The 27,644-nt window shown below is 41.9% G+C and overlaps 1 long non-coding RNA gene across 2 annotated transcripts in view; it reads left to right on the forward strand.

The window, feature by feature from the left end:
* Positions 1-1,752: 1,752 nt before the first annotated feature.
* Positions 1,753-27,644, forward strand: part of LOC148146862 (uncharacterized) — a 31,231-nt gene continuing 5,339 nt past the window's right edge. The window contains exons 1-3 of one of the 2 annotated variants that reach the window (XR_015760018.1): positions 1,753-1,872; positions 5,463-5,581; positions 20,220-20,370. This is a non-coding gene — a long non-coding RNA (uncharacterized LOC148146862). The remainder of the gene's footprint in view (positions 1,873-5,462; positions 5,582-20,219; positions 20,371-27,644) is intronic. The other variant, XR_015760017.1, reaches the window with a different exon arrangement.

A 27,644-nucleotide genomic window follows, 5' to 3' on the forward strand; every position in this document is an offset into this window, starting at 1 on the left:
GTATGAAACAGATGTCCCTCAGGGCTCTTTTGTATCTCTCCCTTCTCACCCTAAGCCTACGCTCACTAGTTTTGGACTCCCCTTTCATGGGTAAAGCTGTTTACTATCTATCTACCTTATTTATGTCCCTATGATTTTATAGACCTCTATAAGGTCACCTCGCAGTCTCCTACGCTCTAGGGAAAAAAAACACAGCTTATTCAGCCATACCTTTTAACTCAAACTTCCCAGACTGGGTAGCATCTTAGTAAATCTTTTCTGTACTTTTCTAGTTCAATAATATCCTTTTTGTAGTATTGTGAGCAGAACTGCATGCAGTACTCCAAACGTGGCCTTACCAAGATCTTGTCCAGCTCTCAACTCCTTAACTCTGACTGATGAAAGCAAGCAGGCCAACAACCTTCTTCACCTGTGTACCCCTAGATCTCTTTGTTCTATAACACTCCCCTGGCCCTACCATTGACTGTGTAAATTCTGTCCTGGTCTGACCTACCATAATGCAACACCTTGCATTTATCAAAATTAAACTGTATCTGCCATTCTTCAGCCTACTGGCCCAGTTGTTGAAAAACCCGCTGTATTCCCAGAAAACCTTCTTCACTATCCACTATACCACCAATCTTGGTGTCATCCACAAACTTACTAACCATACCTCCTCAATTCTCATCCACATCATTTACATAAGCGATGAATAACAGTGTACCCATCACCAATTCCTGAGGCACAAAGCTGGTGACAGCCTTCTAGTTTGAAAACAACCTTCTACCACCACCCTCTTTCTTTGAACTTAAAGCCAATTTTGTAATCAATTGGCTACCTCTCAGTGAATAACCTTACTCAACAACCCACCATGCAGTATCTTGTCAAATGCCTTGCTACAGTCCATGTGGACAATGTCTACTGCACTGACCACATCTACTTTCTTGGTCACCCTTTCAAACAATGAGTAGACAACTAGGCCAATCTGCAATGTAGATCCAGGAGTGAGCTAAGACTTTAGTTTGATTCTGTGTGTGCTTCTAAGCACAATGTTCAATGTGCTTAGAACTTTTTTTCAGTAAGTTTCAGAATTTAATGGGTTATAGTTAATCCTTTTGGAATTAAGCACTTTGAGCAGGGGTCTGTACAAAGAATTTTGATCTGAAGTGAGAACGTGTTCTCTTAATACAGAAAACGAAACCATTAACGTAGGTGGATGCAAATACTGTGCATTAATTTACAAAATATTGTATTTGTCTGGGAGTTGGTTAGCTCAGTTGGCAGGACAGCTAGTTTGTGGTCCATACAGCATAGATTCAACTCCTCCACTGGAAACCAGTCCCCTCACCTGAGGTGTGGTGACCCTCAGGTAAAGACCTGTACCAGTCATCTTTCTCGAATGAAGGAGCAGCCTAATGGTCCAGTAAGTCTTTGGTGACTGTAATGCATTTACCGCTTTCAATTGCATGTAGATTTTCTTTTCTCATGCCAACTCTTTTCTTTCTTTCTTTCCCAAAAGCTAGTGGCTCATACTCTGAACAGAAAAATAACAATCAAAGTATGTGAGACCTTGTTCCAAAGAGCTTAAGCCATTAAAGGCCTGAAGACTTGTGGGTGGATGCAAAAACTATGTGAGGGTTTATTGTATTGTTGTGCATTCTTATTCATTGCTACATTACGTTGTATGACAAATTTGTAAAATATGGACAGTGCATACCTCAGTAACATTCCTATGTTGATCAGATTTCCTCTTCAGCCTTTCACAAGGACAGCTGAGATTGCACCTCTGCATTTTTCTACAATTTCTTTCCAAGATGTTCTGAACGCTCAAGTACTTTTCGTCATCAAAAGGACACACTTTCTGTCCATTTCTCATCCCTCCCCCAGAAAGCAGTAAGTACAAATAATAGCTCTTTAGAAGCTTTTACATTGCTCTCGGGTGTGTTTCCACTTTGTCAACGACTGACAGCCACACATGCTGTCAGTGATCTGCCTTTACATTATAGCACACGGTCAGCTCAGTGCATTTCAGACACTTTAAACAATGTTCCACTCAGACCATGTTACTGGTTCTTGTATATGCAGCAGCTTCAGAGAATGACAAAGAGAGAGGAAATCAGTTTGAAATAAGATTGATGAATTCACAATCAAATTTGGCTTGAAATTAACATTGATCTCATGAGCAGCAACATGAATTATATTCCAATTACACAACAAATGCCGTAACTTGAAAGTTAACTTCAAGGTAATTCATTTTGAAAAATTATTATTGAATTTTAAAATCTACCATAATGAGAACAGAAGAAGTTTTAAAGTTCATATGATACTAGTTTCTTACAGTGATCCAACTTGGATCAATGTGTTTGAATAAAGCATGTAGCAATGGACATTGCACTTTGAATTAGGCACTGCTGCCTGGTGCTACAAAGACACTGAACACAAGCAAATGGCTCTCCGCTGCTGACTTATTCTCTCACAATTCTCCTGCTGCTGGGAGTTTGAGATGCAGCCTCCCATTTGCCCACCATCACTCCCAGCCAAATGGAACACAATCATTGTCCAGATTAACTGAATGGGTACACAACTTTATCATTTGACTTTTATTCTAGTGTTTGGACAGTATACATATGGTATTGGTAACTGAAAGGAAACTGAGGATTTTGTGGAGATAATAACTGTGTTACTATTTTGAATTGTTATAACAGATCATACTGTCAATTTCATGTTCAATTTCATGGGCAAACATTCATCATCCTTTCGGCATGAGACTAAGGACTCCCTTTTTCAGGTTTCCAATTACGTACATTGTAATATAAGAAAATGAATGTTAATGTGGTAGTCAGCCACTGTATGCATCATTTTCCTGAATACAGTATAATTTGATGTAGTTCCATGCCTCTGACTAAAATTACCTTTTATAGTCTCACCTTGAGCTACAAGGAAGACATGTGAGAGAGATAAAGCCTTGAATGGAGGAGCAGCTCCTTATAGATTTTGATAGCACTTAAGAGGGTGACTTGCTCTGATTACAAAATGAATTTTCCAGGGTATTTTGGGGATGAAGTGATCCTGTGCCCCAAGTAATTTGAGTGCTGTTCTTAACTATGGTCACCATTTTTTTGCCATCCTGCTTTCACCCCTTCCCAAAACAACGTTTTATTGTTTGAACATTCGGTTCCAAAATTCTTCACCTTCAATGATCACACTGCACCGTTTTTGCTTCTTGCAACAGGAAACCCCCAGAAACATCTTCCTTTTCCCTCCACTTTCAATCCTCTGACAGGAACATTCCATCCAAAACATCCTGATCCTCCTTCTTTTGGATACTTCTCCTGCCACTGGGCCTTCTTAAAACCTGATACATAGCCAGTGTTTTCCAGCACGGATGAATGGCAACCAATATGAAATGTAAGCTCTGATTTTCATTCAGATGAGGTCAGGTGAGCAGAGGCAGGGGAAACCCTGGTTCCACAAATCATTTAAAATAATGGTTGTCTGCATACTCCCTGTTTGGTCTCAAGGCAGAATGGGCTACCTCACATATCGTAAGAGGTTAAAGATGACCCCAATGCTTTGGTTGACGGTGCCCCATCTGAGAGGTTTGTAGCATTGGCTTCATCGTTTTAGTTACTGAGCTTTGGAGGAGATGTTGCCCTGTAACAGGTTGAGGTGAAAATGTTGTTGAACAATTAGATTATCCTGGAACAGATGATCCATCCTGGGTGTCCCCCACGGGAGAAATGTCACTGCCACTAGCTCGTGCAGAGTGCCTGATTGGAGCAGACTTTCAGATACGGCATCAGGGATGGCTTCACCCTGCCACCACTGCCCGTGGAAAATAAAATGCTGTGATTTGGCAAACTGGTGAGTGAGAGATGTGCCAACCTCACTCTCCCATCTACCTGGCCTCTTACCACTCTGAATGTAGCCACACTATGATCCATCTTATCAGTACAATGTTATAGCATAGCAGTGAACAACAAAAAGAAAGTCAATAGACCTGTCAGCTGCCATTGAGAACAAGCAGATCCACTTGGAGTTACAGCCGTAACGTATGTGGGCTCTCAGCATATGTGCAGAGCATTTAACTCAATCATATTGTAAGTAGCATTAATTTATGAATGAGGGAGTGTTTGCAAGCACTGCAGAATTGAACAGAGCAACTATTCTCATGACCCATTTTTGCTCTCATTAATAGGCTGTTGCAACGAGGGGCTGATGGGCAAAAGAATGGGGCAAGTTGCCCTCATTTCTCAGCACAGGGCTAGTAGGTCTTGATAGAGAGGTCTACAAGGGGAAGAGAATTAATTTACCCTGATGATCAGGGGAAGCTGCCTGCCACTACAGGGATAGAGCTTGCAGCATGGTAAAGGCTGCAGGAGACCAGCACAGATCCAGTGCTGCAAAAGATTCAGTGACCTGCTGCGTTCCCTCAAGTATGGGTCATAGATACCAAGTTCATAGACTCCAAGTTTCAAGATAAGAGCCATATCTGCATGTTATTCATGTGGTGTGAGATACAGCGCATACTATCCTTCAGCATTGAGGCTTTTATGTGTTAGCAGGTCGTGTGGTTGCGCACAAATAGTTATGAGCAGGCAGAGACTAGAGATTAAGATCTGTATTTGTGCTATGTATAGAGTCATACAAGGCGGAAACAGACTCTTTGGTCCAACTCATCATGCCGACTAGATTTCCTAAACTGAACTAGATACATTTGTCTGCATTTGGCCCACATCACTCCAAACCTTTCCTATTCATGTACCTCTTCAATGTCTTTTAAATGTTGTAATTGTACCAGCCACCACCAGTTCCACTGGCAACTCGCTCTGTATATGCACCACCCTCTATGTGAACAATTGCCTCTCAGGTCCCTTTTAAATCTTTTCCCTCTTGCCTTATGAAAGGATTGGACACTCTGGCAGTAGGAAACATATTTCCACTGATGGGTGAGTGCTGAACCAGAGGACACAGCTTAAAAATACGGGGTAGACCATTTAGGACAGAGCTCAGGAGAAACTTCTTCACCCAGAGAGTGGTGGTTGTGTGGAATGCTCTGCCCAGAGGGCAGTGGAGGCCCACTCTCTGGATTCATTTAAGAAGGAGTTGGATAGAGCTCTCAAAGATAGTGGAATCAAGGGTTATGGAGATAAGGCAGGAACAGGATACTGATTAGGAATGATCAGCCATGATTATATTGAATGGCGGTGCAGGCTCGAAGGGCTGAATGGCCTACTCCTGCACCTATTGTCTATTGTCTATCGTCTATTGTCTATTAAACCTCTCTAGTTTGGTCCTCCTTGCTCTGGGGAAAAGACCTTGTCTATTCACCTTATCTATGCCCCTCATGATTTATAAGCCTCTTTATAAGGTCACCCCTGAGCCTCGTACGCTCCAGGGAAAAAAGTCCCAGCCTATCCAGCTGTGACTCAAACCCTCCAATCCTGGCAACATCCTTGTAAATCTTTTCTATATCCATGCAGAGAAAAAGGGTGAAGAGCAACAAAGAGAAGATTGGAAGTGAGTCAGCCGGCTTGAGACTGAATGGAATAGATGGCCATCATGGAGATTGCCACAGTGCCTGAGGAACAGTCTGATAGAGGTAGTGAATTGACACTAACCCGTGGTAAAGGTAATGTGGAGACCACAGTAACAGTTGGTGGTAATCATGGAGCACATGCTGTCATTTCACAGAACACAATGGGACATTGCAATGAAATGGAGTGTGGTATTACTGCATAAGGGTAGTGCAAGCATGATTAAAAGCAATAGCATGTACTGGAATTTGCCTCCATTGTAAAAAGGGCTGTACCAAAATTTCTCCTTTTATTTCTCACAGAGGTCCCAGCAGTAAGCTCTCATCTCACTCCCATCCCAACCCCACTCTACCCCCACCTCAGGGTAGATCATTCTTTACACATTAAGAGCGCCAAGTGGTGTGCAAGGATGCAACATCACATCATCTTAATAAACTCAGATAGAAATACATCGGAGAGGGTAATGTTGATGGCATAGGGTGAAGGGCACTGTACCATGCTACAGGCAAAGATATCAGGATCAGAGGTACCTGTGCTCAGTGCCCCGGTGAAGACAGGAGAGTGACAATAAGGCTCCATGGGCAGGAACACAAACATTCAGGAGACCCCTTTAAGGGGCAGTATTTGTCCAATCAGAAATGGCGTGCAGACATCTAGTGGGGTTCCCTGAAGCTCTGGAACTGTGAGTAGAGGAGTCCATCACCCCATGATACATTGCCTCAAAGGCTCAATCCTATGAGTTCGGACTATGAGAGATCGACCAATCTCATGGAGTGACAAATGACCAGCTCTCAGAATGGATGCAGTCTCTCAGACAGGAATGGACGCAAGTCTTACTCTGTAACCTGAGTCAGTCTACTCAGAATATAAGCACTGACATCCTCAGAATACACAAGGAGCTGTGTATCCTGAACAGGATGGCTGCACTGTTGGCACAGTGATTGCTGAAATGGACAACTGGTGCCCTCCAGTGGCCAACTACATCAGCCCTACTTGAATCCCAACCCAAGGCTACACAGGTCTCTGAGGAGGGCAAAAAAGCCAAGACCTTTGCAGCATTTTTCCACCTTCTGTGGCTCTCTGCCAGAGGCCTCACCTGCCCCACGGCTGCTCATCGAGAATGCAGAGGCTGTATTCTGAAGAAGGTCTCAATGGGTGCCTGCACACACCACGCAAATACCGAAGTGAGCAACTTGCTTCCAGCCCCTCCATGTCAACACAAGGGCACTTTGCACAAGTGTATGGAGGCCCAGGACTCTGTCTTTCTTCCATTTACATGTTTACTGAAGTGACATGTCACATAAATATAACACTTGAACAATTGTAAATATAGATCATTCCACACCTATGTGACCCATGATTTGGTTGGGCAGTGCACAGTTCCAAAGGATGCTAAAATATGAAGGCTCTTGTTGCTCACAATTGAGAGTGGCATGCAGAGTTAGAGCTTGGCATACCTTCAACCATTACGTGATTGGTGAGGTGCATGAAGAATTTGTCCTTCTTTGTTGATTCACATACATTCAGAGGACAAAGAACAAGCACTAAGGTGCTCCTTACATTGTTCTTTTCCCATCTTGGCAACCTATACAAGGCACTGGTAAGACTGCACCTGGAGAAGGTGCACAGTTTTGGTCCCCTTATTTGATGATAGGTGGAGTGGCATTGGAAGCAGTTCAGAAAAGGTTTCACTAGATTGATCCTAGAGACGAGAGGCTTGTCGTATGAAGAGAGGTTGAACAGTTTAGGGCGATACTGACTGGAATTTAGAAGAATGAGGGAGATCAAATTGAAATGATAAAAGGTCATAAAAGCGATAATAAAGGAAGCCTCCTCTTGTGGGGCATTCGAGGATGAGAGGTCATAGTCTTAAAATAAGGTGTAGAAAATTTAAAGGTTGTGAATCTGTGGAATTCGCCACCCCAAAGTACGATGGATGCTGGGACAGTGAGTAAATTTAAGGACGAATTAGACAGATTTTTAATTGGTAATGGGTTGAAGGGATATTGTGAGAAGGCAGGAAAAAAGGGGATGAGAGTCATATCAGCCATGATCAAATGGAGGAGGAGACTCAATAGGCCGAATGGCCTAATTCTGTTCCTATATCTTATGAACTTATGAACTTTAAGGGATAATTAATGAACAGACAATATGACCAGATGTTTCTCAGTAAATGGACCTTGAAGAGAACTGAGTAAAAGACATTTGACAACAGTGCAGTGCTATTCCTGCTTTGGCTCAGCCATCTCGGCTCAGTAGGTCATGGAAGTCCAGGGGAAACTGGTCATTTGAGGGTGGGGATTCATCGACAATCCTGGTATCGTATGAAGTGCTTTTTCCAGTTTGCAGAAGAACAGAGGAGTGAGAAATGATGCACACACGAGCCCGGTTCCTGAACATGATCATTGACCATAATGGATGCGTTCTGAGCTCCTTCAAGGAGGTGCAGAAGCTGTAACATGACCATGCATAATAATCCATATCTACTTCAGTAATTCAATAGCTTCTCAATGCTGCATGATTGGGATTTTGTCTTAAATTGCATCAATCGCTGCATTTTGGGCACAGTTTTCTATTGGACAAGTTGGTAACTCCCAAAGCTCCATAAGCCTGACCACAGAGCCTCATTGTCATTTGCCCTGCCTTCCCAGGGGCACTGTGCTCAGTGCTCTGACACTGACACCGTTTCCTGCATGCTGCACAGCGCCTATCGCTCTCATTTACAGTCAATGGTTCACTAATGCCCTTCAGAGAAGAAAACTACCACTGTCACCTGGTCTGGCCTCCATGTGATGTAGCAATGTGGCTAACTCTCAGTTGCCCTCTGAAATGGCCGAGCAAGCCACTCAGTTGTATCAGTTATTACAAAGTCCTTTCAAGGGCAACTGGAGTTCGGTGATGAATGCCAGTGATGCCCATATCCCACAAATCAATAAAAAAAACACATTCATCTGGATGGGCACATGAATAGGAAAGGTTTGCAGGGATATGGGCCAAATGTTGGCAGATGAGACTAGATTGATTTAGGATGTCTGGTCAGCATGGGCGAGTTGGATCGAAGGGTTTGTTTCTGTGCTCTACAACTCTGTGACTCTATATGAGTACACCAGATTGTGATAGTGCATCCACTGCACATTGTTGTGCAGCATGCTCAACAGGCATCCATCAACCCATATTGGAGAGTTCACCTGAATGGTTCATGTACCTGAATCTCTGGTGGCTGCTGTCACATCCTGCCATGGATTGTAGGTTTCGAAAGTGTGTCATCAGCCAAGATCTTAACAAGTAGCTCTTATCCCCTAAAAGCCAACCCCAGATTGGTGTCAGTGGCTGAAATGTATAGGGTACTTGGAAATAACTCCACAGAGGCGGGTATCCTGTCACCCAATCACCCTTGATTTACATGTGCATTGTACTTGACACTAGTCCAGCTCCCTCAGAGCCAGCTCTCAGAGTGGGCAGAACTTGTGACACTCCTGTTTATGTCTGTCAGCCAGGGCTCCCTGATTAGACTAGGTTAACAGCCCCAATCAGGGAACTCATGTTCTATGAGTTCCACCTGGCTGACCCCGTTACAATCATTATATTCCTCCCCATCTCAGTACGGGGGTGTAGGCCTGTTCTTTTTCTTGCAGAATCTCCTGGAGCATTTTCACACCAGATCCGGTCCCTCTGACTCAACCTCAGGTATGGACGGCGTGTACCAGACCATCGCCTGCCTCTTGCACCCGGAGTGATTCGGAAGTAATGTCTTTTCTTCTTCTTCAGGCAGTAAAGGCATCAATACTGTGCCATCCACCATATCCATCTCAGACTCCAAGGTTCTTTAGATGCTAGTCAGAGGGGGAGAACCCATGGGTTCTGACAGCCATTCCAGATATTTTGAGAGGCTGGTTATGTTTTACTTCAGCTCCGTTTGCGAGTTTGCAGTTTTCATATGCTCCACACACTTGTTCAGAACTGCCTCACCTACCTGAGCTTTGTACGACCCAGGACCCGATCTTGCCTTAACCACACTGGGCCATTTCTGTGTTTTCAGCACCAAACCTCATCTCCTGAAGTAAACGGTCTCTCTCACTTAGAGGAGCCTTGTGTCTGGCATTGGCGTTCCTGCTGCCATTTCAACTTCACCCCCAAGGTCTGAGAAGATCAGATTCAACCTGGTATGGAGTCTCCTCCCCATTAGCAACTGTGCTGGAGCTATCCCTGTAGTTGCATGAGGGGTGGTCCAATAATCACACAGGAACCGGGACAGTTTGGTATCTAATGAAGCTGTAGCCCATTTCTTTCAGCCTACCTTCAAAGTTTGAAATGCCCTTCCTGACAGGCTATTGGACGATGGATGGTATGGAGCTGTCCTTACATGCTGAATGCCAATCGACTTCAGGAAATATTTGAATTCTCTGCTGGTAAATGATGGCCTGTTGTTTGTGACTAACACCTCTGGGAGCCTCTATATTGCAACAGATGCTTGCAGTTTGTCTATCATCATCCCTGTATTTGACGAATGAACTCTATACACATCCCACCACTGTGAGCAAGCTTCCGCAGTGATTAAGAACATTAAACCCACGAAAGGGTCAAAATACAGTCAATGTGTAACCAAGTCCTTGGTTTACTTGGCTGTGCCCATGATCATGGGGCAGCTGCTTGTCCATGTTAGCACTTTGGGAACTGCCCCACCAATGCAGCTATGTCTTCATTCAATTCTGGCCACCAGACACAACTTCTCGCCAATGTTTTCATTGGACACGAGGAAAGGAGAAATCATCACTAGCTCAGCATCTACAATTGCCAGAGATGCAACAGAATCATTGGCTAAAATTCAAACACAAATGAAGCAGCTCGAATTTGGGACAAAAGCAAAAGAATTAAAACAGTTTGAGTAAAGGAAAAGAAATGAAACAGTTGGAATTACGTTTAAAAGCAAAAGAAAGGGATAATGAGAGAGCTTTTAAACTTCAGGAATTGGAACTGAAAGGTGAAAGTCAACTTAAAATGGTGGAGGTACAGGTAAAAGATAGAAGTGGTGATGAGGTTAGTGATGAAGAGTAAACCCAACGCAGTGAAAAGCCTGGTGACAATTGGTTTAAATAATTCCAAGCGTTGCCAAGGTTCAACAAGGATGTAAAAGCCCTTTTCATTTCATTTCATTTGAGAAAGTGGCTAAACTAATGAAGTGGGTACTGAGCATGTGGATATTGTTTCAAACAAAGATTGTAGATAGAGCTAGTGAGGTATTTGCAACACTATCAGAGGAAATATCTGGAGAATATGATGAGGTGAAAAAAGACATCTTAAGTGCATTTGAACTAGTGCCAAAAGCCTACAGACAACAAGTTAGGAATCTAAGGAGGAACCTTGTGAAATGTACATAGAATTTGAAAAGATCAAACAAAGTAGCTCTGATAGGTGGAAGAGGGCTTTGAAAATAGATTAAACATATGATGCTTTTAGAGAGACTGTTCTTTTGGAACAATTCAAAAATTTACTTTCTGAAGTAATGAGAACTCATGTGGAAGAGCAGAGAGTTAAAACTACAAGATTAGCAACAGAAATGGCAAATGATTATGAATTAGTTCATAAAACAAAGTGGGGCTTCCGATATCAATTTTAATCTCTGAGCGATGGAGATTAGAGAAAAGAGAAATCCCCAGGTGGTAAGGTAAAAGAAGATCTCACTGACGATAGTAAAGATAGATTTCCACATGGTTATATGTCTGATATAGCTGGATCATGGCTGGGAGCGATGGCTACTATGATGGAAAAGCCAGAGGAAAGTCAAGCAACTGAGGTATTACACGGAGTATATCCTGGGATTTTTCCTGACTGTGGGGCAACAAGGTCACAAAGCCACCGGTTGAGACATGAGGAGAAATCAAAGAGTTAAAATAGGAAGCTGAGCTTCAATTACCAGAAACTATTTTTTATTAAATGGTTGAGAAATAAACAAGAACGGGTGGAGCACAAAGTGGATATTTTTACTGCAGGGAAGTTAACTGAATTACAACAGCAAAATGGGAAAATACAGCAATTGTGTCAAAAAGCACACACAGAAGATGAACCTGAGCCCAGAATGTTAATACCTTAAAAATGAAGTTTTGACAAGCAAATGGAGACCGTTACACATTCAGGAAGATGAAAAATGGACAGAAATTCATCAAATTATATGACCGGTGGGTTTTTGAAAGGAGATGTTGTGGATAGCTTAGTAGTGGACTAATCAAATCATATCTGGAACACACTTGTCTTTTAGAAATATACAAGTTAGGGTCTAGGCTGTGTCCAAATATATTTTGGGAGTTTGGTCTGGTTCATGACACCACTTAGTACAATTATCAGTTTACCAATGTGCTCAGTTTACCTTCTAACAAACGAACTCTCTGCCAATGAAAATTAACATTTTGACTATTCTACATCTTATTTCTTCAGTCTTTGGTCTCTAATGGAGAAATAAAAAGCTAACATCTAAAATAAATTACATTACTTCCTTTTGCTATTTTTTCTCTTCTCATTTTTCCCTCTCTCCATTTCACTTTCTGCATTACGTTGATATTAAATTCATCTACTCTCATACTTCCTGCTCAGCCCTTGTACCATTCTTCAGGCTAACAAGAAAATCCACAGTTTTTCACTTTTTCGCCAAAGTTCCCAATGCCCTGTTACTCCTCATTATATTAACAGTTCATATTTTAAGCATTTTATAGCAAATCATGTTAGTAAAAAGCAACTCAAAAATCAGAAACCACCATGTAGGAAATTATGACACAATGACTATTCATTTCTTTCTTTGAAATCTCATTATTTTATTTGTCTATAAACTGTGATTGCAATTTAAGGGTCGTAAGGATAAAAGCTACCCAGATCAGAATCAGACTGGAGTTTGTCGTATGTGGGGAGGATAGTTGGTTATGTAGCTCAGTGCTTCTCCAGTTTGTGCCTGTTGGAAATTAATACAGGCCCAAAGTTTTAGGAAGGTTGGAAGGCAGTGGTCATTTGATGTTGCATAGAGCCACACTGTATATACAACACTGAAACAGTCCATGCCAGCTGTCAGAACCCCACAGAGAGGCTCAATAACTTTCAAAATGATTTTGGAATTTTTAGTGAACAAGTGGGAAGAACAGTTAATTAGATTCCAAGTTTTAAAATGTTTACTGCAATTAGCAAACTACTGGCAACATTGTCTAATCTCAATTCAGTGTAGCCTATAAACTACAGAAAGGATCCCTATATCTTAGACCATAGGCATGATGTGAGAAAAGACAGAAGCCTGGGCATGAGACCAGGTTCTTCCATCTTAAGTATACACATGAACGGGGGCTAAATCCCATCTCAACTCTGGTCTGTGTTTTCTAGTGGAAGGAGCTGTGTTAGTGAGCTGAGATGCTTTTGTGTGGCAGTAGGATGAGATACTCACGTGTGCTAGCCTGGTATTCCACCTGGAACCAAAAATTAACTCGAGGAACCTTGCCCGATGAGCTGAGAAGTGGCAGATGGAGTTTAATTTAGATAAATGTGAGGTGCTGCATTTTGGGAAAACAAATCTTAACAGAACTTATACACCTAATGATAAGATTCTAGGGAGTGTTGCTGAACAAAAGGACCATGGAGTGCAGGTTCATAGCTCCTTGAAATTGGGGTCAGAGGTAGATAGGATAGTGAAGAAGGCATTTGGTATGCTTTCCTTTATTGGTCAGTGTATTGAGTACAGGAATTGGGAGGTCATGTTGCGGCTGTACAGGACATTGGTTAGGCCGCTGTTGGAATATTGCGTGCAATTCTGGTCTCCTTCCTATCAGAAGGATGTTGTGAAACTTGAAAGGGTTCAGAAAAGATTTACAAGGATGTTGTCAGGGTTGGAGGATGTGAGCTATTGGGAGAGGTTGAATAGACTGGGGCTGTTTTCCCTGGAGCATCGGAGACTGTAGAGTTTTATAAAATCATGAGGGGCATGGATAAGATAAATAGACAAAATCTTTCCCCTGGGGTGGGGGAGTCCAGAACTAGAGGGCACAGGTTTGGGGTGAGAGGGGAAAGATATAAAAGAGACCTAAGGGGCAACTTTTTCATGCAGAGTGTGGCACATGTATGGAATAAGCTGCCAGAGGAAGTGGTGGACGCTGGTACAATTATAACATTTAAAAGGCATCTGGATGGGTATATGAATAGGAAGGATTTGGAGGGATATGGGCTAGGTGCTGGGAGGTGGGACTAGTTTGGGTTGGGATATCTGGTCGGCATGGACGAGATGGACCGAAAGATCTGTTTCCGTGCTGTACATCTCTATGAGTCTCTATGACTCTATGACTCCATATGAGCTCCTTATTTTTCTTAACAAAATGCAAAACCTCACACAAATCAGAGGACTGTGGAACACAAATGTGTTCCATTGGCTTGAAGTCAAGTTATAAATAATCAAATATATTCTTACATCTGACATGCAATTTTATTTGCATCACATTTTGGTGATATAATTATAGACAAGTGACTCACAGCTAACCAGTCCCTGTATAAATTTCTGTTGCAATGTTTCTTAATAAAGAGATGGAAGAGTATTTTTTGGAATGTTTGGAATTTTATGAGACATTCATAAAAGTATCATATAATATGTGTCAGATTATCTTTACTTCATAATTGACAAAAGCAGTGATTACATTTCAAAAAGAGGAAGCCAGCTAAAAATATCTCCCAAGCTTTTGACTTGTTAGCTGAAGAATAATTAAACTCTCATTGATCTTGCCAGCAACAGTTGCCTCATCAAACAATTAAAATTGAATTAACCTGAGGCTCTATTTATTTAACAATTAGAGTCTGTGTCGTTAAAAGACACATCTTGTCACTTGTCAGCATTTTAGAGCACATCGTCCCAGAAACTAGTTCCAATCGCATTGATACCTTCAGTAGCTCAAGCTGTTTTGTTTTTGAAACACCTTTATCAGATATGTTTCAGAAATTACTTGTAATGCAATGGCAATGTACCTATCTCTGAGCCTAGAGGCTCAGGTTCAAGTACCATCTGCTCTGGATGTGTGATTAGGGAAAATATATAAGATGCGTTTCAAAAGACTACTTAATTCGGATGCTCACGAAACGCAGGCTTCAAATGTGCAATAGAATTGAGGTATTTGGGGAGGTATGCAGCTTATTTTACATACAAAAAAATTCATTACTTCGAATAACAAAGGTCAATGGATATTTTGTGGATAAGGGTCTAAAACTTAAGGGACAAGGGTCTTACTTGAGGAAGCAAGGATCTGGCACAGCTTTAGAGGGATATAGAGAAATTTGTCTGTCTGAATACAGAATCGGCTGCCCAAAAGAAGACAGCGAGTGGCAGTAGAATAAAAGTATTCCACCTGGAGGTCGGTGACCAGTGGTGTCCCGCAGGGATCTGTTCTTGGGCCTTTGCTCTTCATGTTTTTTTTATAAATGACTTAGAGAAAGAAGTGGAGGGGTGGGTTAGTAAGTTTACTGGTGACACAAAGGACGCAAAGGTCAGTGGTGTTGGAAATAGTGTTGAGGGATGTTGCAGGCTACAACAAGACATCGACAGGATGCAGAGCTGGGCTGAGATGTGGCAGATGGAGTTCAATCTGGGTAAATGTGAAGTGATTCATTTTGTAAGGTCAAATTTGAATGCTGAATACAGAGTTAAAGATAGGATTCTTGGCAGAGTAGAGGAACAGCGGGAACTTGGGATCCATGTACACAGATCCCTCAAAGTTGCCACCCAAGTTGATAGGATTCTTAAGAAGGCGTATGATGTTTTGGCTTTCATTAACAGGGAGTTTGAGTTTAAGAGCCGTGAGGTGTTGCTGCAGTTCTATAAAACCCGGGTTAAACCACACTTGGAATATTGCGTGCCTCATTATCAGAAGGATGCAGAAGCTTTAGAGAGGATGCAGAGGAGATTTACCAGGAAGCTGCCTGGATTGGAGGGGTTGTCTTATGAAGAGTTATTGAGTGTGCTAGGGCTTTTCACACTAGAGAGATGAAGGAAAAGAGGTGACTTGATGGAGGTGTATGAGGTAATGCGGAAAGTATGGGGAGATGTCAGAGGTAGGTTCTTTATACAGAGAATGGTGGGTGCGTGGAATGCACTGTCAATGGTGGTAGTGGAGGCAGAGACATTGGGGATATTTAAATGACTGCTGGACAAGAACATGAGGGGTGTGTAGGTCAGGTTGATCTTAGGTTAATATAAATGCTCAGCACAACATTGTGGGTCGAAGGACCTATACTGTGCTGTACTGTTCTATGTTCTATGTCCTATGTTCCATATTCTATGTTCTAAAACAATTTGCAGTCAAGGCAGGAGGATAGAGTCAAGGTATAGTTCAGCTGTAATCTTGGTTCATGATAGAACAGGTTCATGGGGCTGAATAGCCTTTTCCTGTTCCAGTATTCCTTGGAGAAAACAACTCTGATGTTGATCTGTTTAAGGATTTTTCATTCAAACATTCTCATTAAAGAAAATAAACTGAAACTTAAAGTAACCAGCTGTCATGTGGTTCTAATATGGTGGATTGGCTTATATTCAGAATAAATGGTTCTTGTGGAGAAATGGTAATGCCCCTCCCTCTGAATTCTGGAAGCTGGGTTCAAGTCCCACCTGCTCCAAAAGTTTGTAATAACGCACCTAGAAAGTTTGATTAAAAATGCTTCTGTTCAGAGCAACACCTACAGGGATCTGAGATATCCAGGAATATAAAAGGATGAAGGAAACTATCATCTTCAAATAGAAAGCATCTGCTTGCTGTTGAATGTATTTTGAGGCCAGATTTCTATGGCAAACAAATTGTACTATTTATGTTGTGAACAACAGTCCAGTATTGTTTGTCAATCAGGCAAATACAATAACAGAAGGAGGATATATTTACTTTCTTCAGGTTCCTTCTGTGTTGGTCTCATCCTGTGGTATTTCAGAATGAAGATCTGCCACACATTTTTTTAAAATAAAAGATCTCTTTACACTTCATTATGAGTGAAGAGGTGCAGAATAATTAAGTACACAAATGTGGGGAGAATAGTTGCACATAAACTCTCCAAAAACACAGTCACTGCTGGACTGTAGTGGTGCATTATGTTGCACGTTAGACAGATTGAGAAACTCACACCGAATCTCACTGCCTATAACCCACTCTCTCAAATCACAACGCTTCTGGTGCAGGCCTTCCTGGTGTTGCTGACAGCAGATGCTACACCAAACATAATGTTATTTAGGCCTGTCTAACTGGAAGCTTTTAAGCACAAAACAAAGGAGTTCTGCAGAGCAACAGTAAGCTATGCACCAGTAATGTTGTGACGTGGGTGGATGAGTTATGAGCTACTGTTCCAGTATGCGAAATCCGCACTCTGTGTTAATGCATTAGTCACTGCATTGATTCATAAACAGTGCTCTGTTGGTGATGTTTGTTTGGATGTTATTTTCTTGCATGGCCTGAGCACTTTTCTGTTTTTAAAATATGCAGAAATGATGAGTCTATTACATCTTGAATTATGTTATGATATAATTTTACAGGAAATCTTTAAAATTTTAAAAAAATGTCAAAATGAATAGTTGCATGTCCACAAACATCAGATGGAGAGAACTGTTGAGAATTTGATAACATTATTATTTCACTGGCAAAACAGCAAAATCTAAATAAATACATTTGTGTTTATTTAGTTACATCAACAGACATCAGTAAGCCTGTGGTACAGAATGGCTGGCTGGAATATATGTGCGCACATTTTACTGAAACTACCTGGAATCGTGACAATTTGTCGAATGCATAATTTATTGTTCTAACACTTATTCATCACTTACATCGAAACAAATCAGCACGGTTCTCAATTAGCTAAAATATTTACCTCTCTCTAAGAATATTCAGTTACATATATAGCTTAGTGTGCTAAAGAGACAATTCACTGTGCTCTCCTCTTGTGATATAAATCTCACCTATTCTGCAATGCTGACATAGTGACACCATCTGCTATCTTCTTTGCACCAGAGGAACAGGACTCGAAATAAAAAAAAGAACGGTGCATTTGGTAGCAAATAACCTGCAGATTGTTGTTTTTTTTTCCAAAGACAGCAGTTTGGGAATAATGTGAAGTTTTTCTTCAAAAATAAGTAACTCAAATGATACTGTAGCTCTATAAAACACAAATAACAGAATATTATATTTTAAAACTCATATATTGAGGCATTGTTATGAAGTTTGCATGCTACTCATTTTTGGCTGTGCAATATGAAAAACAATATGCTATTTTGCTTTATTGTAAAGAGAAATCATCGGTACTGCATGTTCAATTGGCACTATTAATTCAAGTAACTGTGCTAAAAGGAATAAAGACTGTGAGACACCAGAATGAATCCCTGCCATAAGCTGCAAATAAAGCAAACTAAGTCAACAGAGCCCCCAATTAATCAACTCGAGATAAATTTGCTGTGTTTCTGATTTCATAGATGGGAGGCTGTAATTTGTTGGCAGACAAGGGAGCGTTGGATAATACTGCCTTGAGTGACAAATTCATTAACCTATTCCCAACTATTTTTATTGCACCAAGTTGAAAGATGTGAATTGGTACTGCAAAGAGGCAAAAGCCTTGATAAAAATGTGAAGACAGTTTCTGAAAAGCAGCTGAAACGAAGTAAGGAATCATTGGATCAGGTTCTCTGATTTCAGCTTAACTGAGACAACAAACTTTGGCTCTCAGTTTTGCACCTCTGCCCAGCAGGATGGGATCTAAACTCTATTGAAAGGAACTATGTAGAATGGGAATGGGAATTTATTAAGAGATGTTTAGGACAGATGCACTGAGAGGAAGACAGCAGTCAGAATCATTGCTGCATTCCTGAAAGTACTGCTGGATGCAGTCAGGAACAGGAGAGACAGTAATTTCCCTTGGAGGATAATGGAGGAAGAATCCAATGGCTGTCACCAAGAAGATGTGGTTAGAGTTAGCTTAGAAGCAGGAAGGTCACATCCTGATCTTGGGTGCGATACAGCAGATGATTTAACAGGTCAGCTAAAGTGGAAATATTCAAATAAAAGCGAAATACTGCAGGTGCTGGAAATCTGAAAGTATTTGTGAAAGTGAAAATATTTGTTAATTCCCCTGTTTGCTGTTGTTAAAGCAGCTATACCAACCACAGGCCAACTTCCACTACTTTTTGCAAAATATACTCCATCATGTAACTCTTCGCAAACAAATTTCAGAGTCCACTCTTTACTTCCTATGCACTTGGTCACTTCCTCAGCTATCCACTGTGGTGATTTAACCCAGCACATTTACCTACGTATTACCATTCCTGAAAGCACATTTGTTGAATGCCTCATCTTTATTTAGTCAAAGGTCTGTTTTTTCTACATTTTGTGACAAAAAAAGGTATGAAATATAGGAGACAAAGACTCAAGGTTTATCAATTGTGATGAAGCTGCTCCTTTAACAAGATTATGCTGTTCCTTGGCCTTTTTTTTTTCATAGAGGTCGTAAATGACACAGATTCCAAAGAATCTGTGGTTGAAGGGTTTAGGGCTAATTTGGAGATGGCTAACAGATACTGCCTCAGGCAGAGGGCTTTCAGGTTTTCAAAGAAAAACACTTGTACAATGAAAAGGGTGTGGCCAGTTCTCCCAGCTAGGATTTTCTCTGGTTTGGTTTGGTTTTAAACAGTAATGTGAAAAAAGCTGCTGGACCCATAGAAGCAGGTCCAGGCTGGTAGTGTCTCTCTCTCTCTCTCTCTCTGACTTCTTTCCTATAAGAATTTGTGTTTGATGTTTAGATTGATTCTAATCTGAAAAGTGAGATAACGAGTTTTACATAAATTCATGCAGTTTTTGAGCTTAGAGTTCTACATGAATGCATGCAGTTTTTGAGCAAAGTACAATGTAACATCATGGCATAGACAGAGAACACAGGGGGCCAAGACCTTCAAACATACTGTCTAGCTATCACTATTGTTAACAGCTAACCCGAGAATGCAACTTTAAAAAAAAGGTTTTGTGATTTACACATGAAAGAAGTGAAACTATCACTATATTCTAACAGATGAAAGGCTTAACAGACAATCAATTTTTCAATGTATAATTTCAGTTACATCACACTGTAAATTTTTGCTATAAATTCTGTGTTAGGATTGAGCTCTTCACTATCACCTGATGAAGGAGCGTCGCTCTGAAAGCTAGTGCTTCCAATTAAACCTGTTGGACTATAACCTGGTGTTGTGTGCTTTTTAACTTTGTACACCCCAGTCCAACACCGGCATCTCCAAATCATGACTAATTTTGGTGGCATCCACAAACCTTTTAGGCCAATCCAGCTCATTGTATATGTTCCAATCAAGTCTCGTTCTATCCTTCATCAACTAAATTTATCAATGTAATCCTTACTTCCCTCTCTTTTGAAAGGTTATCTACTAGTTTCTCTTTAAATCGATCAATCAATTTTATTTGCATCAACTACTCCCTATGGTAACGAGTTCTCACCACTCTTCATTACTGAACTTGTAGTTACCGTGTAGTATTGATGGTCTCAAGCTTTGCTCTCCCCAGAAATTGTCCTCACATGAGTTCACAACTTGCTCCACTGTCTGGCAAATAATCCATCCATCACCTGCTTTAGATTCATTGGACTCTGAGATCCACAATGTGTCTTTGCTAGGAGTCTGAAAGTAATCCAAGGAAGTAACCGAAAAATTACAATCCTCTTTAGGAGCAAATTATTACAGATGCTGGAATCTATATTGAGAACAACAAATGCTGGAAATCACAGTGGGTCGGACAGCATCCATGGCAAGAGAACAAGCTAACAGATCTAGATGACTCTCCATCAGAGCACAATCCTGTGTACATGCATTTACCAGGTAAGTAAATATTGCTGAAAAAGCTCAGCAGGTCTGGCAACATCTGCAGAGAGAAATCAGAGTTAACATTTCAAGTTGAGGTAACCCTTCTTCATAACTAAAAATAGCAGCGTTCTCATTGAAGATAGCTATGACCAACCATCTTGAACAGTTCAGTCTATGAATGCATTATTATTCAAATAGGGGAATAAAGCTAAACCTTGATCATTACACACACACACACACACACAACTAAACCTTGATCATCTCTCAATCTCTGTCACACACACACAAACCCCTCAATCTCTTCCCCCCATCGTTAACTGATTTCTGAATCTCACCACATCATGTCGAAAATTCTCCAACACACATATGGTCTCAGGAAATATTTTCCTGTGAGAATCAGTTAAATAATCTGTGAGATCTGAACACTTATTAAATTTATGCAATTTGAAGTTCATAGACCCCCCCCCCATGAAGTACTCCTCTTTTTTCACTAATCAGTTTGCTGAGCTCCAAGGTTCCTATGCTGGAATAGTTATCCTGACAGAAAGTTAAATTCTTGTGAAAAGGCCCTTTTTGCAACTCATTAACACCTTTAAATATGTGTTCATTTCCCACCCACCTGCAGTAATCTGATTCTGACAGGGGTTTATACACATAAAGGTCAGCATACCTCAACAAAGCTCAGTGCTTTGGAGCTGCAGTGCCATCACATTTTTAAAAAACAATTGCTGTCTAACTGCTTACAGCGCTAAGTTCCTGTCTACTAAAATTCCTCCAAATGGTAATTAATGACCAACCTCCTTCCTCTAACTCCACAATGCAACACAGCACTGACAGAATTGTAACAGATTCTTGAATATGTATTTTCTTGTTGGGGATGAGAGAATGGGTGCAGGAATGGTTTTCCGTGACCCTCCCACTCTCTGGGACAAACAGACATGATGGACATCCCGTGGTAATTCCTTAACTGACATGGGGACAGGATTGGTCCCCAGTTAGTTGGTCATGGGAACAGGGAATGAGGCTGGACTTCCAAAGTGCAAATTTGATTTAAACAAACCAGGTAACAGCTAAGTCTGGATACTTTCAAATCAACTTGATGATCTTTGGACATTTGGATATCCCTGGATAGACAGAGACCTGGATCACAGTACAGGTTTAGTACCAGTGGTAAATTTGGGAATGGTGGACAAGAGTGGAAACCAGGCAAGGGCTGCCCCTAGGTTCTGCAGTGCTGATCTGGATTAATCTTGAACTGTGAAGGTGAGCAGCAATGGAGAGTGTGAGGAGGACACCAGCACATTCAAAGGTGTCCCAGTGGGTCTTGACAGAGGCTCTAAACAGCAGAAGTGTGACATTTAAATCTGGAATTTATTGCCAGAAATTGTTCAATGGTCATATATAAAATTGTAATTGCATTCACCAGTTCAGGCTCTCTCTTCCATGGGGTGTCACTCAGGCATAGGGAGCCATGTCTTCAAAATGTAATCCATATTGCCAGTATCCATAGCCCTGAGGCAGCCCCAAATGTATGAGTTGTAGCAGCTTCCCAGAACCTCACACTCATCTACAGGATCCAATCGTGTGATCACACACTGGCTGTATGTTCTTTCCTGTTGACTGAGACTCCTGGCTGCTCAGCAAGGATTCTACAAGTGCATTATCCCTCCACATCTGGGAGAATCCAGTTAAGGCTTGGAATCTTATTAACCTCACACACTGAAAGCTAAAGAGCTAAGGTTGTTACGGTATGTAGTTGGGGTGATGCCCCTTTAAGAGACCTGGTCAGGTGACCTAGAGGGGCAGAGCTTGGGTCCAGTCCAGAACCAGCTGTGGATGTGTGGGTATCATCAATAAAGTGTTCCTGTTTAGATTTACCAGTCCTATATAATTCCTGGTTCCAATGGAAGCACCAACGTAACATCTCGGTGAATGATGGAGCAGGCACCAGTTCCTGTTTCTTAGTTTCTTACATTCTAAATGACTTGAAGTGTGTGAAAGTATTTCTATTGGCTTGCCCTCTCATAAAAAGGCACAGGAGACCAGCTTTACTGCAATGCGTAGCGATCTGAAGACATTCCACTGATATCGCCAAAAGATTGTTATATTGTTATATTATTGGGATACTAAAGATTAGATTACAGTGTGGAAACAGGCCCTTCGGCCCAACAAGTCCACACAAACCCGCCGAAGCGAAACCCACCCCATACCCCTACATTCACCCCTTACCTAACACTATGGGCAATTTAGTATGGCCAATTCACCTGACCCTGCACATCTTTGGACTGTGGGAGAAACCGGAGCACCCGGAGGAAACCCACGCAGACACGGGGCGAACGTGCAAACTCCACACAGTCAGTCGCCTGAGGCAGGAATTGAACCCGGGTCTCTGGCGCTGTGAGGCAGCAGTGCTAACCACTGTGCCACCGTGCCGCCCAAAGTTGAGGACCACAGCGAATCAGACTGCAACAGTGAATGGGTGACCTCCTGATGGCTTCAAATTCTTGTCCATCGTAAGCACAATGAACACTAACACTAACTGCTTGGACAGGCACAGATTTTGTAAACTCTGATGCTCTGACTGTTCAATTGATTGTTCTGAGTTTGATGTGTGTGAATAGTTTACAATTGATGTTTGCTGTGCTTGATTGGTCAGGCCTGGGCATGGACTCAGAAAATAGTCAGCAAACTATAGAAAAAAATGGAAACCAGAGCTCATTGTTTGGCTGAAACACAGTGAATGAAGTCTCTTACGCACATTTACCCAATGGGCAGTGCGTTTATTATCCTTCTCCCATTTTCTCCATTTACTCACGATGAAAGGTGCTGCTCTCATGACATTCCCTTTCAGTCACCTCTCACCGGTGCCTGGACCCTCATCTCCTTACCTGTGTGCCCAGGTTAAAATTTGAACATTGCTCAGTATAGCAGTCAACTGGCTTCTTAAAAGCGTTTGATTGGCTGCCCACTGCTGTTACACGTGTTCTTGAGCTGAAAATGTGTTGTTGGAAAAGCGCAGCAGGTCAGGCAGCATCCAAGGAGCAGGAGAATCGACATTTCGGGCATGAGCCCTTCTTCAGGAATATGCCCGAAACATCGATTCTCCTGGTCCTTGGATGCTGCCTGACCTGCTGCGCTTTTCCAGCAACACATTTTCAGCTCTTATCTCCAGCATCTGCAGTCCTCACTTTCTACACGTGTTCTTGACTCAACTTATATCAGTCTTTAATGGTGCAGTGGTCATGCCCCTATCTTCAAGTCAGTTATGGTTTGGCTCAACTCCTCCCTGCACCAGACGTGTACAATAACATTTTTAAACAGGCTTTTTAAAAACAATATATTCTAAATGTCATTACCATCCTTCTCCAGATGGTCAGTGATCAGCCTCCCAGTCCCTTCATTTTCCACTTTACTGGGCTGCTTTCCCCCTGGAATGAGAGAGAAGGAGTCATTACAGACTACTACAGACGGGGAAGTGTCCTGAGCCAGTAATTAGGCAGCCCAGGGACAGTAAACCTCAGACCAATGTTTCGAATGACGTAAATTGATGGAAAAAGAATTTATGCTGCAATTAGAAATATAAACTGTACAAAGTCTCAAGAGCACAGTCCACAATGCCGCTACCTTATCACCAGAGCTACTCCAAATTAATGGATCTTTAAATACTCTATCATACAATACTCTGTATAATAGGTGGAGGAATTAGCAAATAGGTTAGAAGATCCTCACTTGTTATTAGGTGCTATCATACTGATAAAAAGTTCATTTTTCCCAATAGAAAATAGACATTTGATAGATAAGCCTCTTGGAGCTCAAAGTGGTATTAAAACTATTGCTTTTAATGCTGGAGAAATGAGGAGAAAGACCAAGCAAAGAACTGGGGGAACTAGTAAAGCAGAAATAATTGTTCAGGAGCACTTTGAATAGCCTATTCCAATGTGAACTCTTGAAGTTATCTCAGGCAAATAGAAGTGTTTACAAAATACTCACAAAATCATTTTCTACTCAAATCACTCACACAGGAGGATGATAAACACAGAAGGAGACAAACAGAATTTACAATGCCTGCAAAAATTACTCGGCTCGAATAAATTGCAATGCCCAAGTTATTTTATGGTCAACGAACAACTCCAATATGAATTATCTTAAGGTTCATTTTACACATTTTTCAATAGCAATGATTACTCATTCTAATAAGCTGATCAGAGTCAATTTCTTTTTACAAGAGCTTTTTGTGAGGGGTACTAGTTGGTTTAACTGTGTTGTCCATTCATGATTTTCACCAAACTTGTGGTGGCTAATGGGGGAGTTTTTCCCCATGCCCCTCCACCCAAGGCAATTACTATCGAGAAACCTCTTGGAAAAAGTGACACGGTAACTGAAGAAACTGAAGTCTAAAGGACATACTTCCTGAGACCTCTATAAATTTGGAGTAAAAAAGCATATGCAGTACTCATTTACAAACTAAAATCAGTGAGCCTGAGACATGGGAGTTGAAGGGGTATTTATGCTCCTCTTTGCAGATAGGTACTTGGAAATATTGGTGGCTGGGGTTGATGAGGAGATCTGTCCTCTTCCCTTAGGGTTGGCAGTGGAGGGCACGACACCATTCCCTGCCAACCTGATCTGAATCAGTGCGCTCTCATCATCCAGAGGGACACACAGTAATGCCACAAGAACGTAATTGACCTTTTCCACTCTGCCAAAGTATGTTCCACCACATTGTTTCTGCTTGCTCATACTCACTGTGGATAGAAGCTTATAAGGCTCTGATTGACATGGGTGATGGTAAAATGTATGACAGAATGAGACAACCTGTGCAGCAAGACCTGTCTCGATGCGGGAACCACACACATCAATCTTTTCCAAGCAGCATGACAAGATTCTCGCTAGGCAGTGGCAAAATACCAGCTGACAGGATTAATGCTTAGAACATAGAACATCGAAATGTATAGCACGGAACAGGCCCTTTAGCCCACAATGTTGTGCCAAGGATTAATCCTAATGTAAAATAAAATCACTTAACCTATGCACGCCTCAACTCACTGCTATCCATGTGCATGTACAGCAGTTACTTAAATGTCCCCAATGACTCTGCTTCCACCACCACAGCTGGCAATGCATTCCATGCATTCACAACCCTCTGCAAAAAGAACCTACCTCTGACGTCCCCTTTATACCTTTCTCTTAAATCTTAAAATTATGACCCCTTGTGCCAGTCAATCCTGCCCTAGGGAAAAGTCTCTGGCTATTGACTCTATCCATGCCTCTCATTACTTTGTATACCTCGATCAGGTCACCTCTCTTCTTCCTTCTCTCCACAGAGAAAAGTCCAAGCTTCATAAGACAAGCCCTCCAATCCAGGCAGCATCCTGGTAAACCATCTTTGCACCCATTTAAACGCATTGCTAATGCCACAGTTTGCCGCATTAATATTCACCAAACTTCCCGACAAGTTCACCATTGGGAAAACTCGACAAGGAGACCTGAGTGAGCACCTACCAAATTTAACGTGTCTCTCACTCCAAATTGGAATCTCAGGGGAATCTCAACATCTCCGGGCACACTCCAAGAGCACCAGCCACATACACCCCCATGTTGACGGTATGTCTCAGTTCCACTGCCAGGTCACTCCTGCACTTCAATGCTGCGTTTCAGGCTGCATCAGTAACTGTCATTGCATCCTGCAGCATGGGCACTGTACACTCAGGGAAATATACCCAGTTCATTGAGTGAACTAAACAACTTTTCTCCAGCTCTTCTCTAACTCTCATAGCACTCATAGACACTGAGCCCACCCGAGTGCTTATAGCATCCCTGTCTTTCATCGACTTTGTGTACCCCCTCAGCCTGAGATACCAGGCTCATTTTACTCCTGTCTTTCCCTGTTGTTCGGCACAGACACATAGGCTTCTTGTGCCTCTCTGTTTCTCCCTATCAGTTTCTACCTTCTGTTTCTTTTCCCTGTTTCTGCCTCTGTTTTTCCCCTTTTGTTTATACCTCATTGTTTCTCCCCCTCTATTTCCCCCATGTTTATTGCGCTTCTCTGTCTCTCCCCATTTGTTTCTCTCCTTTGTTGTTTTAGTTGACAGTTGTCTTCGGTAACATGAATGGGACCATTGCTAAGCAATTCCGGTCAAGGGCAGATACCAGTCCCAAAAAGTCAGACTGGTCAGAGTCAGGACCCTCTCCTCAGAAGGAATGAGAATCCAAATATCAGGTAGCACACACCCACTGCCTTGACTCTTTCTGTCTTATCTAGGTCTGCATTCCTCTTGGAATGAGAGTGAGGCAGTTATTACAAGCGATAAAAGTGAGTGGCTACTACAGATGGGGAGGCGTCCTGAGCCAGTAAGGAGGCAGAGGGTATGCAAGATGGGGGGGTTGGGTGACAGTGAATGGGGAAGATGTTGCAGACAATGGTAAGAACAATAGCTTTGGTGGGAAGTTGATACAGTAGCAGAGATAGACTGAGGGTGAAGTCTTGGAGTGAAGATGATGAAAATTATCCTGGCAGAGTGCAGAAAGCTATTAACTTTTCTCCTACAGATTTGGGTATTTCTCCAGATGGATAAGACCGCAACCTCAGACCAGGGTGATGAAGGCCTTGTGTCATGGGAGGCACTGTTGGTCCTGGGGAAGGAGAAAGTCCTGCATCAGTAACACCCCTTGTCTTCAGCTCGGCGCACCAACATCCTACTGGTTCAAGGCTAATGTCAGGGCAGCTCCAGGCTTACAGTGTTTGTCCAGGTGTACATGGGCTTTTGAAAGTTGGCTTGGATGAAAGGCTTGCTGGTGAATTCTGGAATACCTGCTGGGTGGCAAGATGTTCCGGGAGTGAGTTCAGAAGTGAACATATCACGAGGGCTGTGGTAGAAAATGAATCAGCTGAATTTGGTAAGATATGGAGAGAGAACTCGCTAGGCCTCACAGGTACAAACCCTGAAAACAATTGACATAGCCAAAAAACATAAGAGCCAGCGCTATATGGAGGTAAAGATTTTACATATGCTGAAAAAGTAGTTATAATTAAAAAGCCCTCAGCAGTTTAATCATTTAAACTAAAAGAAGATTTCAATGATTAGCAGTAAACTAGATCATATTGATTGTAATATGATATGATACAGTAGCACAGTGGTTAGCACTGCTGCCACACAGTGCCAGGGACTCGGGTTCAATTCATGCCTCAGGCAACTGTCTGTGTGGAGTTTGCACATTCTCCCCATGTCTACGTGGGTTTCCTCCCACAATCCAAAGATGTGCAGGTTAGGTGAATTGGCCAGAGCTAA

The sequence above is a fragment of the Chiloscyllium plagiosum genome, unplaced genomic scaffold, assembly GCF_037043375.1.
Source record: "Chiloscyllium plagiosum isolate Xiang-an unplaced genomic scaffold, Cpla_swu_hap1 HiC_scaffold_18, whole genome shotgun sequence".
Lineage (NCBI taxonomy): Eukaryota > Metazoa > Chordata > Chondrichthyes > Orectolobiformes > Hemiscylliidae > Chiloscyllium > Chiloscyllium plagiosum.